We start from the raw sequence: 14,672 nt of genomic DNA, 5'->3' as shown, positions 1-14,672 counted from the left end.
TTAGTCATGAGGATCCCTACCGACATTCAGATGAATTCCTCGAAATCTGTTCTACTGTTAAGATACAGAATTTCGATGATGATGCTTTAAGGTTGACTCTATTCCCCTTTTCATTGAAGGACAAAGCCAAGTATTGGCTAAAGTCCTTAGATTCTGTAGAAATAGAGTCATGGGATCAATTGCAATAGGAGTTTCTTCGGAAATATTTTCCCATTGGTCGTACGAACCAATATCGTAGAGCCATCACTAGCTTTTCAGAGCTAGATGGTGAGCGCTTTCATGAGACCTGGGAGAGAATGAAGGATCTCCTCAGGAAATGTCCCCATCATCAGGTGCCGAAATGGCAACTGGTGCAAAGCTTCTATGATGGATTGTCTGACAAGAATCGTCAGATGATCGACTCTTCATGTGGAGGGACATTCATGCTGAAGAGCGAGGACGAAGCATGGAGGCTATTTGATACATTGGCCGAGAATTCACTCCACCATGCTTCGAGCTCTCAATCTGATAGAGCCACACCCAGCATTCAGAAGAAAGCTGGTGTTCTTGAAGTTGGTCCATCTACTGCACTACAGTGCAAGGTAGACATGATTGCTCAGAAGCTGGACCAGCTTCTCTCAGGACCATCCACTACACAGCAGGTGTGTACTCTTTATGCCAGTCCGGCACACGAGATCACTGAGTGCCCTTCGGCAGCTCAGTACCCTGAATTTGTTCAAGAACAAGTTCAGGCAGCTCAGGGTTACGTCAGACCGCCGAATAACCCATTTTCATCGACATATAATCCGGGTTGGCGTAACCATCCCAATTTTTCATGGAAGAATTCACAGTCTTCCATGCAGATGCCTACTTCCTCTCAGCCAGTTCGGCAGTCATCTTTTACTCAGTCATTTTAAAGACCGAACTATTCTCAGTCTTCTTCTTCTTCTATCACTCCCCCGATTCAGCAGGAGTCTGCCCCGCAGACATCTTTTGAGGAGAGACTTCTCCAGGCATTCCAAGAGGTGAAAACCTCTAATCAGAACGCCTTCGAGAAGTGTAGCCAGATTTTGAGCTCGCATACGCAGTCCATTGCGAAGTTAGAGTCGCAAATGGGACAGTTAGCTGAGGCTATTAGTAGGAGACCCGAGGGTACATTGTCGAGTCAGGCTGTCATGAACCCGAAGGGTAAGGACCAGATGACTGGAGGCCTATTTCATACTGAGACACAGCAGTAGGCTAAATCAGTTATGGCCTTGAGGAGTGGACGTGAGTATTACGTCGAGAGCAGAGAGCGAGAGAGTAGAGAGAGGATAGAGGAGCCAGAGACCATTGTTTCACCTACGTCGGCTCAATCATCATCCCCATCCCCATCCCCATCATCACCTTCACCATCTTCATCATCTTCATCCTCAGAGAAGAAGAAGAAGGATAGGAGTGAGCCTTCTCACAAAGAGGAGGAATTAGCAGAGTATATTCCCCCACCACCCTATCCCAAAGCATTAGAGTCTCCTGGTTATAGAGGGAAGCAAGGTGCGAAGATCCAGGACATGCTTGACATCTTCAAGCATGTGCAGATCAACCTACCTTTGCTCGATGCTATTCAGCAGGTGCCGGCATATGCCAAATTCCTGAAGGAACTATGTACGCAGAAGCATAAATCTAGAGAGCGAGTTCCTAACAGGGTCCATCTGACTGAGCAGGTGAGTTCAGTACTTCAGCATCAGACACCACCAAAGCTCAAGGACTCTGGAGCCCCTATCATTGCGTGTACTATAGGGAACATCCAGATAGAACGCACATTTCTCGATCTTGGAGCAAGCGTGAACATTCTGCCCGGATATTTCTTTGATTCTTTCGGACTAGGAGAGATGAGATCGACTCCGATTACACTGCAGCTGGCAGATCGTTCCGTCAAGGTACCGAGAGGTGTCTTGGAGGACGTGCTAGTTAAGGTGGATGACTTTTATTTTTCAGTCGATTTCATTATTCTTGATATGGAAGGAGTGGATAGCCAGCACCAGACTCCGATTATTTTAGGTAGACCATTCTTGGCAACTGCCAATGCGTGTATCAATTGCAGAACCGGAGCCATGGATCTCTCATTCGGCAATAGGAAGGTAAAGCTGAATATTTTCAATGCCGCGATGGGACCAGCAGGAGACATGAACTGCTTTCATGTAGACATTGCACAAGAGTTAGTGGAGAAGCAGCCCGAGTTGTACCTTACTGAGGATTCTTTAGATTTGTACCATATAGAGAAGAATAGCAGTGTAGATAGTGTAGATGTGTCTAGAGTGTCGTCAGAGAGACTACCTTGGGGAGCAGTCAGGGAGCCTCTTCCACCACTTGCTGAGACCCCCGCCAAGTCTTTGATCGAGTCACCTCCGAAACTTGAGCTGAAACCCTTACCGAATTCACTCAAGTATGCATACCTCAGAGATGATGAGACTCTGCCTGTGATCATCTTGTCCTTGCTCACTGAGGAACAGGAACAAAGATTGCTGACTATTCTTCGGGAGCACAAGGCAGCGATTGGCTGGGGAGTTGCTGATCTGAAGGGGATTGATCCTTCATTCTGCATGCATAGGATCCATTGTGATGAGGAAGTCAAGCCATTTAGGGATATGCAGAGAAGGCTAAATCCCAACATGAAGGAAGTGGTGAAGAAAGAGGTGGTGAAGTGGTTGGATGCCGGAATCATTTACCCTATTTCTGATAGCCAGTGGGTCAGTCCGATTCAGGTTGTGCCGAAGAAGTCAGGACTCACTGTGGTTGAGAACGAGAAGGGTGAGAGAATTACGATGAGGACCACTACAGGATGGTGAGTCTGCATCGATTATAGGAAGCTGAATGTGGCAACTAAGAAAGATCATTTCCCATTGCCATTCATTGATCAGATCTTAGAGAGATTCGCAGGACAGAGCTACTACTGCTTTCTAGATGGATATTCAGGATACAATCAGGTAGCTGTTCATCCTGACGACCAGGAGAAGACCACGTTTACATGTCCTTATGGCACCTTCGCATTTAGACGTATGCCGTTTGGGCTCTGTAATGCCCCAGCTACTTTTACGAGGTGCATGCTTGCTATCTTCTCGGACATGATTGATGATGTGATGGAAGTTTTTATGGATGACTTTTCAGTGTATGGCGCTTCTTTTGAAGATTGCCTCCAAAAACTTGCTCGAGTACTGAGTAGGTGTGCGGAGACCAATCTCGTCCTGAGTTGGGAAAAGAGCCATTTTATGGTCCAGGAGGGGATTGTGCTAGGACATATTGTGTCCAAGCGTGGTATTGAGGTTGACAGAGCGAAGGTGGAATCCATTTCCCGTTTGACTCCACCCACCTCTGTGAGGCAGATTCGATCATTTTTAGGGCATGCGGGTTTTTATAGGCGGTTCATAAAAGATTTCAGCAAAATCTCTCGACCGCTTTGCACGTTATTGGAGAAAGACCAGCCCTTTGTTTTTTGGTGAGGATTGTATGAAGGCCTTTGAGATTCTCAAGGAGGCCTTGATTACTGCACCTATTTTGAGACCTCCAGATTGGACTCTCCCATTTGAGATTATGTGCGATGCATCTGATTATGCTATGGGGGCCATTTTAGGACAACGCATTGATAGGAAGCCCTATGTGATCTACTATGCGAGTAGAACTTTGTCTGATGCTCAGATGAATTATACTACGACAGAGAAGGAGCTACTTGCGGTAGTATTTGCATTGGATAAATTCAGGTCCTATTTACTCGGTTCGAAGGTGGTTGTCTATTCTGACCATTCTGCATTGAAATACTTGTTGAATAAGAAAGACACCAAACCGAGATTGATTCGTTGGGTCCTACTACTATAGGAGTTTGATCTCGAGATTCGAGATAAGAAGGGAAGCGAGAATGTAGTAGCAGACCATCTTTCCAGACTGATCGTGGAGACCACGCAGGATCAGAGACCGATCAGTGATTCTTTCCCCGACGAGCAGATCATGTCAGTCAGTACATCGCAGTTACCCTGGTTTGCAGATATTGTGAACTATCTGGTTTCGAGGCAGATACCTGAGCATTGGAACAAGAATGAGCGTGAGAGATTCCTATCTCAGGTGAGGCACTATTATTGGGATGAACCAGAGTTGTTCAAATACTGTGCAGACCAGATCATTAGGAGATGTGTTCCGGAGGAGGAATACCAGTCCATTCTGAATTTTTCCCATTCTTTAGCTTGTGGAGGGCATTTTAGTAGTAGGAAGACCGCTGCAAAAGTTTTGCAGTCAGGATTTTATTGGCCCACACTCCACAGGGATGCTCATGAGTTCTGTAGGTGATGCCTGCGATGTCAGCAGATTGGGAACATGTCCAAGAGGGACATGATGCCCTTGCTTCTGATTTTGATAGTCGAGATTTTTGATGTTTGGGGCATTGATTTTATGGGACCATTTCCGCCTTCCTTCGGAAATTTATACATTCTGGTGGCGGTTGATTATGTGTCCAAGTGGGTCGAGGCTGTGGCAACCAAGACCAACGATCACAGAGTAGTGCTTAAGTTCATTAAGCACAACATTTTCAGTCGTTTTGGGGTGCCACGTGCGATGATTAGCGATGGTGGCAAGCATTTTAGGAATATACAGATAGCTTCTTTGTTGAGAAGATATTCTGTCAATCATAGATTCACCACTCCATATCATCCGCAGACTAGTGGACAGGTTGAAGTGTCCAATAGGGAGATTAAGCGAATTTTAGAAAAGACAGTTCGTCCGGACCGCAAGGATTGGTCCTAGCGCTTAGATGATGCACGTTGGGCATATAAAACTGTATTTAAGACTCCCATTGGCATGTCCCCGTATCGCCTTGTATTCGGAAAAGCATGCCATCTTCCTGTCGAGCTAGAGCATAGAGCGTATTGGGCTATCAAGAAATTGAATTTTGACCTCACCCAGGCTGGCAAAGAGAGAGCACTGCAGCTCTCAGAATTAGAGGAACTCAGGAATGATGCATATGAGAATGCCAAATTATACAAAGCTCGCACAAAAGCATTTCATGATAAGCATATTGTCAGAAAAGTGTTTGAGCCAGATCAGAAAGTGTGGCTATACAATTCTCGTTTACATTTATTCCCAGGGAAGTTAAGATCGAGATGGACAGGTCCTTACATCGTGAAAGAAGTATTTCCCCATGGAGCAGTGACATTACTTGATCCTATGACCCAAGGTACATTCAAGGTAAATGGGCAAAGACTGAAGCCCTTCATTTCAGATGCCTTGCAGGATGGTGAGTGTGAGATAGTGCATCTCACGAAGGCATGAGGATTCGACCAGAGGGATGTATCATATGTACATTAATTTATTTTTCATTGTAGTGTTTTTCTTTATTCAGTATTTCATTTCACATGTGCTAACTTGTGTTTTGATGTATGCAGGATGAATTTAACATTTAGTGTATCAATTACCAGGTACAGAGAAGAGCTTTCAAAGAATTCAAGGATCAGATGAAAATCAACTTCAGAAGCTCAGAACAAATCAGGTTGTATCTATCCTTTCTCCCATATTTTTGTTAGTGTCTCTTAGTGTGCATTTGCATTACATTTTGATTCATTTTTTATGCCACTAGGGACAGTGTCATTCAAGCATGGGGGGGTGGTTTAGATGCATGCACACAAAAATGTCAAAAAAATATTTTTTTATGACTGGTAATCAAAGTAGGCATTTGAGAACAAAGTGTAGCATATATGATTGTTTTTGGCATAGTCTAACAGTTTATAAATTTTTAAGCCCCATAAAATTTTATCTTCTGAACTGAGTCAAATAGAGTAGTTATTCATGAGAAAATTCAAAGAAAAGATAGTATTTGATTGTTAGAAAATTTTGAATCACTTTAGTATAAGTATGCACAGTATGTTTTCTGAAAGAAATAAGCAATGGAAAGATGTGTTTGAAAAATGAGTTTAAAAGAATAGAGCTATGTTTAGTTGTTGATGTCTTCGTGAATCCTAGTAGTGGAACTCAGACACGAGATGAAGTGTTCCAACTGCATTCTTAAGAGCCTCATATTTTTGAAAAATCATCCTCGCATTTCATTGATGTTTGTGGGTAGCATCTCTGCAAACCCTCACGAGACCTTACTCGTCCACTAGTGTAAGCTAGGGGTTTAAAGGGTTTGTTGCATACGCTAAATGCAACTGTGATTCCTACGAAAGTGAGTTAGTATTATGCATTCATGCTTAGCATTTCTTGTCTTCGTTGCATATCATAATTAGGGTTTGTTAAGGGACTAACAAACATTCAAGCATGGGGGTATTTGATGATGCATGAAATGCACATCATGTAAACAAGTTTTTCATGCATTTTGTATCAAGTTTAAGGTTTTAAACCCATGTTTAGATGTGTTTTGATAGTAATGGGCTATGGTTTGAATTTCAGAAAAATCGGAGTTAAAATGAGAGAGTTATGGCTATTTCAGTGTTTGGGCATGGATTTCGAGGTGGATCGGATCCATATCCGACCCAATTAGGGCAATTGGACCTTGGATCAACTCTTAGAAAGCCCAAAACCCAACCCACACGCCTATCCATATCCATTTAAAAAAGTTTTTCTGAAAACCCCCCAGAAAGTGGCGCCTAGCAATATTTTATTTTTTAACACTCTTTTTGAAAAAGGTCAAAACTATAAATAGTTTTTTTTTCAAGAACCCTAGGCGTCTTTGGTTGTGTTTGGATGCCCCCTACAGTGACTCTACAGCAGCAGCTTCTTCCTCTCCATCTTCCCCAACGTTTTGGCCATTGAAGATCGGCCTATGCTTGGTTTCCAAGCATATCTCGATCCCCTTTGTGTTCTTTTCATTTCTTTCTTGATTCCTTGCTGTAGTATTCACCATTTTTCTGTATTTTTGCAGGTGTAGCAGAGGTGGAGACCATTAACCTTGGGCGGGAGTGCGCAACACACCACCAAGGTGAGCCGGCCCTACCTCCATCCGGCTTTCTACACCCTCCGATCGAGAATCGGCTCACATTCCATCGTCGGTGGATCTCCAACGTGTAGCAGCTGCAAAAGGTGCCGTTTTTGGTGAAGTACAGCATTCTCGAACTGTATAGGACGTCCATCTCCAGCCACGGTCCGCTCTTCTTCATCCCCCCGGTCGTCGGATCTTCCAAAAGGTAGGTCTTCTTCTTCCTTCTCTTCTAGATAAAACCGAATTGGGTGTTGGTTTTCTTTTTATTTTATTTTCTGTGTGTTTCTTATTTTTCTTTTTGTTTCAACCTTAGATTAGATTTTGTGCATAGACCAGCACGTTAGATTAGGTTTATGTGTTTGTTTGATTCATTGAAATCGATTTTTTTTAGAATTTTCATTCTTTTCATTAAAATCGGCTAGATCTTCATCTAGTCGATCCTTCAAATTTCTCATAGGTGTTCTTGGGTCTATTCTACTGAAAATCCATTTAGAAAATAATCCATTTTGATTCATCTTAGTCGGTTTGGTGTGGGTTGCATTTGATTTTGATTGAAAAGCAAAATCCAAAAATCGGCTAGGTTTTTTCTAGCCGATTCTTGATTTTCACAAAAAAAATAATTTTTTGTTTTGATATTTTTGTTTTGTTCAGCATGTGTACTGTGTTGTTTTGCTGAAAATCTCATTCGAAAATTTCATTTTAGTTTATTTTATTCGTGGGGTGTGCTTGTGTCTTGTTTTGATTTTATTTTTGAAAAAGAAAAAAAATCGGCTAGAGATATTCTAGCCGATCTTTACATTTTTGTTAAAAGGGTGTTTAGAGTGGTAAGTCATGTTGCTTGCTGTGTGTTTAGTGTGTTAACAGAAGCATCAATTGGTGTTAGTCATTTCATTGTTTTAGGATTGATTTACTTAATTGTTTTAATCATTTTTCGTTTTTGTGTTTTAGTGAATTATTGAAAATTATAAAAAACAAGTTTTCTTTATTTTTATGTTTTTAATTCCAGCATAGTGATGTTCTTGTTAGCTTTTGTGTAATTAGGAGTCATTTGTATTATTTTCTAAGTTAGTTTTATCAAAATAGTGTTATTCAGTTTTATTGTTTTTTGTTAATTTACAAATTTTATTTTTTTTATTTTCGTATGGTTCTTCTTCTTCCCCAAGGTGGGGCGGCAGCCATTAGAGCTCCCCTTGAGCTCTTGGTCGATTTTTTTTAGTAAGTTTTAATTACAATTAGGTAGGTGTAATTAGGTTGTCTAGGTTCAATGTATTAGGGTTTAGTGTCTTAGCCGTTTTTAGGGGAGTATTTAAGTTAAGTTTTGGGGATTAGGTTAGTATTTAATCCTAGGAAATTGTTTTGCTATTTAAGTTCTTGTATTTCCTAGATAGAGTTAATGCTATTAGTTTAGAAAGTAGTCCCTATTGAAGTTGGCGATTTTGGAAGAAGGAAGCTCTTCAAAAGTCGTGTGAATCATTTAAGGAAAATTTGAATTTTGAATGGGTATTAAAGAAGGAGTTACTCCTTAACTTTGGAAAGTGTTTTTGGCATTAACCAAACATTCCAATCTAGACTCCACGATTTCCATAGAGCATTAAAAGCACTTTAATTCCATCTTGAAAAGCAAAAATCATGGATTTCTAGATTGGCCTTTTCACTTTTCCAAAAGGAGCTTTAAAGGCAATTAAGGATTGTAACCCCCTCTTTAAATGGGGCGATTTTTGATAATCCAAAGCATTTCAAAATCTATAATTTGGTAATTATTACATTCCTTTTCCAACCTTCTCCATTAAAATCGTGAACTTTGGATTAATTGTAGCTTAATTAGGAGGTTACTACTTTAGTCTAGACCTAACCTAGTCAAACCGAGCCTAGGTCGAGTCAACCCCTAGTCTACACCCCCTTTGAGTCTAGTCAAAACCTAGCCTAGCCTAAGTCAAAGCCTAAACCACACCTAGGTCGAGTCTAAGACCAAAGCCCAATCCTAAGTCAACCGAACCCACCTTCGCTAAACCTAAACCGAGTCCACATTAGTCTAGGTCGAGTCAACCTAAGTCCACCATAGGTCTAATCCAAGACCAAGATCTAAGCCGAGTCAAGCTTGATCCGAGCCTATCCCAACCTACCTAACTTAAACCGAGCCTAGGTCGAGTCAACTCTAGTCTAAGTCAAACCTAACCTAGGTTAAACCAAGTTGAGTCAACCTTAGCCAAGTTAAACCAACCCTATCCAAGGCAAACCGAGTCTACTTAAGTCAACCGAACCTAGTTGACTAAGTTAACCCAAACCCGAACCCAACTAGTTAGGTCAAACCTAAACCGAGTCCAAGACCTAGACCTAACCCTAACCAAGTCCAAGTCAAGTCAACCGAGCCACCTAAATCAAATCGCCCCTAGTTGACTAAGTCAAACCCAAAACCAAACCTAGCCGAGCCCATACTAGTCCGAGTTGAGTCAAACCTAACTTGAGCCTACCCAAGTTAACCCCCCTTAGCTAAGCCTAAACCGAGTCCATTGGAGTCAAACGACCCTAGTCCTAGTCGAACCCGTGTCCTATTGTTCCATTTTAGTCCCCTAATTTTTTTATTTACTTATAGCGATTTTAGATTAGCTAATGTAGTTATCTCTTTAATTGTTTAGCCAAAATTTCTAATTGTTGATTTGATTGGTGTTTGTTAGTTTACCGTTTGTTGATTAGTTAGTTAGTATAGTTAGTTTATAGAGAATATATCATTTAGTCATATATTTAACTACATTATTTAGTGTATTGATTGTAATTGCATTAGTATTTCATTTAGTTCATAGTCATAACATGCATGTCATACTTCGTGTAGAGTTCATTTAGCTTCATTATAGTTAGCATCTGCATATAATCAGTTATATAGGATTAATTAAGTTTGCATTGCATGTAGATTACATTCTTAGAGAGTAAAATAGTTCAAATAGTGAATAGTGCACTCAAATCAAAACCAGATTTTTGCCCTGTCGCACCAGCCTTATTTTCTGTACAAAAATTCTGTGTTTTCCAAAAAAATTTATTCTATTCACTTGCTAGACGTGTTGTTTGACTGCAGACCAAATTTCAGCTCATTCGAAGTTGATTTGTTCTGATTTTTAAGCGTTTTGTGAAAACCGCTTTTTCTGGTTTTTTAATTTCGGGACTTTCGATATCCTGATTTTTCCCAGTTTTGAAACGCTTATATCTGGAGTTCCAGATAATGTTTTTCAATTCTGTAAAAATTGTCAGTTTGTTTAATCTGTCAGTTGCAGAACAGAACAAATTTCGGGAAAATCGGACCTTGTTTGCTTTGCCAAACAGTGGTTTTCCGATAACCTGTCAGAATGCTATTTTACACTAGTTAGTGGCAGTTTCGTAATTTTTTTAGTTTCGGCAATTTAGACTTGTTTTCATGAGTTTCTGCATTTTAGGAGTTGCATAATCATCATACAGCATTAGTAGAGTTAATTTGGTTAATTTTAGAATTAATTTAGTATTTGATTTAATTTTTGCTTGATAAATAGCATTTGTTTTATTATTTTCGTAAAATTAGACATAGTTTTAGTTATTGTTTGCATTATTAGAATAGAATACTAACTTTGTATTTTTCTGCATTTTTAGGTTGAAAAGCATATTAGTTTCCAGGGTTATTGTCTAAGTGAGAAGATTCTCTAATTGGCGAAAAGACGGAAATACCCTTGGTGTGGAGCAGAAGACTGAGTGCTTGTTTACTTTTCTTTTAGTGATTATTTGTAATTGTATTAACTTTATAATTGTAGATTGACATTTGTCAGTAATAAATTAAATTTTCTAGAAATATTGTGTTTAATTCCTGTTCCCTGAGGATTCGACCCGTACTTACCACTTTGTGGAAAGTCGGTTTTTATATTTTGGTTGACGATTTTCCAAAGTTTTATTGAAAATAATTGTTTTAAAAAGATCATTTCAAAATATCAACCAAATTTTGGCGCCGTTGCCGGGGAACGGCGAATTAATTACTTTATTTCTTAGAGTTTGATTTATTAATTTGTTTTAGTTAGCTAATTAGTTGTTTTATTTTTAGTTAGTAGGATTAGTAAGTGAATATAGGATTAACATAGTTAGTAAATATAGGATTCACGTTCTGTTCTTTCTAGGATTCACTTGAAATTCATTCTGCAAGGAGCGATTAGACAGGTGGGTTTTAGAAAAACTTAGTTTGTGATTTCCTGTATTTATCTTTTCAGTACTTTAGAGTAGTTTAATTTGTTATTTCATTTACTTAGTTAGATCATTCTAACATAATTAGTTTAGCATATTTGTTTAGTAGTTGTTTATTTTGTGTTATTTTTATTTAGTACCTGTGTTAGTTAATTTTTTTTAGATTTAGGTCGTTTTGCTTACATCTGGTCTTAGTACCAGTGTATGCAGGGTCGACGAGGTCTAGGAACCCCATTACACCCATTTGTTGACAACCCATAGAGAATTTTACATTCTCATCGAAGTTCGGCAACAATGGCTGACATGGATCCTCCACCTCCACCCCCTGTTCTTTCACGCCCTCTGCAGGAATACTTCATTCCCACAGACTATGTTCAGGCATCCTGCATTCGGAGACCCGATGTAGGAGAGCCACATTATGAGATTAAGGCCAGCATTATTCAGATGCTTCCATCATTTTATGGCCTTAGTCATGAGGATCCCTACCGACATTCAGATGAATTCCTCGAAATCTGTTCTACTGTTAAGATACAGAATTTCGATGATGATGCTTTAAGGTTGACTCTATTCCCCTTTTCATTGAAGGACAAAGCCAAGTATTGGCTAAAGTCCTTAGATTCTGTAGAAATAGAGTCATGGGATCAATTGCAATAGGAGTTTCTTCGGAAATATTTTCCCATTGGTCGTACGAACCAATATCGTAGAGCCATCACTAGCTTTTCAGAGCTAGATGGTGAGCGCTTTCATGAGACCTGGGAGAGAATGAAGGATCTCCTCAGGAAATGTCCCCATCATCAGGTGCCGAAATGGCAACTGGTGCAAAGCTTCTATGATGGATTGTCTGACAAGAATCGTCAGATGATCGACTCTTCATGTGGAGGGACATTCATGCTGAAGAGCGAGGACGAAGCATGGAGGCTATTTGATACATTGGCCGAGAATTCACTCCACCATGCTTCGAGCTCTCAATCTGATAGAGCCACACCCAGCATTCAGAAGAAAGCTGGTGTTCTTGAAGTTGGTCCATCTACTGCACTACAGTGCAAGGTAGACATGATTGCTCAGAAGCTGGACCAGCTTCTCTCAGGACCATCCACTACACAGCAGGTGTGTACTCTTTATGCCAGTCCGGCACACGAGATCACTGAGTGCCCTTCGGCAGCTCAGTACCCTGAATTTGTTCAAGAACAAGTTCAGGCAGCTCAGGGTTACGTCAGACCGCCGAATAACCCATTTTCATCGACATATAATCCGGGTTGGCGTAACCATCCCAATTTTTCATGGAAGAATTCACAGTCTTCCATGCAGATGCCTACTTCCTCTCAGCCAGTTCGGCAGTCATCTTTTACTCAGTCATTTTAAAGACCGAACTATTCTCAGTCTTCTTCTTCTTCTATCACTCCCCCGATTCAGCAGGAGTCTGCCCCGCATACATCTTTTGAGGAGAGACTTCTCCAGGCATTCCAAGAGGTGAAAACCTCTAATCAGAACACCTTCGAGAAGTGTAGCCAGATTTTGAGCTCGCATACGCAGTCCATTGCGAAGTTAGAGTCGCAAATGGGACAGTTAGCTGAGGCTATTAGTAGGAGACCCGAGGGTACATTGTCGAGTCAGGCTGTCATGAACCCGAAGGGTAAGGACCAGATGACTGGAGGCCTATTTCATACTGAGACACAGCAGCAGGCTAAATCAGTTATGGCCTTGAGGAGTGGACGTGAGTATTACGTCGAGAGCAGAGAGCGAGAGAGTAGAGAGAGGATAGAGGAGCCAGAGACCATTGTTTCACCTACGTCGGCTCAATCATCATCCCCATCCCCATCCCCATCATCACCTTCACCATCTTCATCATCTTCATCCTCAGAGAAGAAGAAGAAGGATAGGAGTGAGCCTTCTCACAAAGAGGAGGAACCAGCAGAGTATATTCCCCCACCACCCTATCCCAAAGCATTAGAGTCTCCTGGTTATAGAGGGAAGCAAGGTGCGAAGATCCAGGACATGCTTGACATCTTCAAGCATGTGCAGATCAACCTACCTTTGCTCGATGCTATTCAGCAGGTGCCGGCATATGCCAAATTCCTGAAGGAACTATGTACGCAGAAGCATAAATCTAGAGAGCGAGTTCCTAACAGGGTCCATCTGACTGAGCAGGTGAGTTCAGTACTTCAGCATCAGACACCACCAAAGCTCAAGGACTCTGGAGCCCCTATCATTGCGTGTACTATAGGGAACATCCAGATAGAACGCGTATTTCTCGATCTTGGAGCAAGCGTGAACATTCTGCCCAGATATTTCTTTGATTCTTTCAGGCTAGGAGAGATGAGATCGACTCCGATTACACTGCAGCTGGCAGATCGTTCCGTGAAGGTACCGAGAGGTGTCTTGGAGGACGTGCTAGTTAAGGTAGATGACTTTTATTTTTCAGTCGATTTCATTATTCTTGATATGGAAGGAGTGGATAGCCAGCACCAGACTCCGATTATTTTAGGTAGACCATTCTTGGCAACTGCCAATGCGTGTATCAATTGCAGAACCGGAGCCATGGATCTCTCATTCGGCAATAGGAAGGTAAAGCTGAATATTTTCAATGCCGCGATGGGACCAGCAGGAGACATGGACTGCTTTCATGTAGACATTGCACAAGAGTTAGTGGAGAAGCAGCCCGAGTTGTACCTTACTGAGGATTCTTTAGATTTGTACCATATAGAGAAGAATAGCGGTGTAGATAGTGTAGATGTGTCTAGAGTGTCGTCAGAGAGACTACCTTGGGGAGCAGTCAGGGAGCCTCTTCCACCACTTGCTGAGACCCCCGCCAAGTCTTTGATCGAGTCACCTCCGAAACTTGAGCTGAAACCCTTACCGAATTCACTCAAGTATGCATACCTCAGAGATGATGAGACTCTGCCTGTGATCATCTTGTCCTTGCTCACTGAGGAACAGGAACAAAGATTGCTGACTATTCTTCGGGAGCACAAGGCAGCGATTGGCTGGGGAGTTGCTGATCTGAAGGGGATTGATCCTTCATTCTGCATGCATAGGATCCATTGTGATGAGGAAGTCAAGCCATTTAGGGATATGCAGAGAAGGCTAAATCCCAACATGAAGGAAGTGGTGAAGAAAGAGGTGGTGAAGTGGTTGGATGCCGGAATCATTTACCCTATTTCTGATAGCCAGTGGGTCAGTCCGATTCAGGTTGTGCCGAAGAAGTCAGGACTCACTGTGGTTGAGAACGAGAAGGGTGAGAGAATTCCGATGAGGACCACTACAGGATGGTGAGTCTGCATCGATTATAGGAAGCTGAATGTGGCAACTAAGAAAGATCATTTCCCATTGCCATTCATTGATCAGATCTTAGAGAGATTCGCAGGACAGAGCTACTACTTCTTTCTAGATGGATATTCAGGATACAATCAGGTAGCTGTTCATCCTGACGACCAGGAGAAGACCACGTTTACATGTCCTTATGGCACCTTCGCATTTAGACGTATGCCGTTTGGGCTCTGTAATGCCCCAGCTACTTTTCAGAGGTGCATGCTTGCTATCTTCTCGGACATGATTGATGATG

General features: G+C 41.5%; 2 non-coding genes across 2 annotated transcripts; both read right to left on the bottom strand.

Moving 5' to 3' along the window:
* Nucleotides 1-231: 231 nt before the first annotated feature.
* LOC149843154 (small nucleolar RNA R71) lies at nucleotides 232-334 on the bottom strand. The gene has a single exon (XR_016431213.1). It is a non-coding gene; the product is annotated as a small nucleolar RNA R71 (small nucleolar RNA).
* Nucleotides 335-11,807: 11,473 nt separating this feature from the next.
* Nucleotides 11,808-11,910, bottom strand: LOC149843153 (small nucleolar RNA R71). The gene has a single exon (XR_016431212.1). It is a non-coding gene; the product is annotated as a small nucleolar RNA R71 (small nucleolar RNA).
* Between the last annotated feature and the right edge of the window lie 2,762 nt (nucleotides 11,911-14,672).

This window comes from Nuphar pumila, chromosome 3 (assembly GCF_984573655.1).
Source record: "Nuphar pumila chromosome 3, dmNupPumi1.hap1.1, whole genome shotgun sequence".
Lineage (NCBI taxonomy): Eukaryota > Viridiplantae > Streptophyta > Magnoliopsida > Nymphaeales > Nymphaeaceae > Nuphar > Nuphar pumila.
The sequence above is the reverse complement of the archived record's forward strand: the minus strand, read 5'-3'. Positions and strand labels throughout refer to the sequence as shown.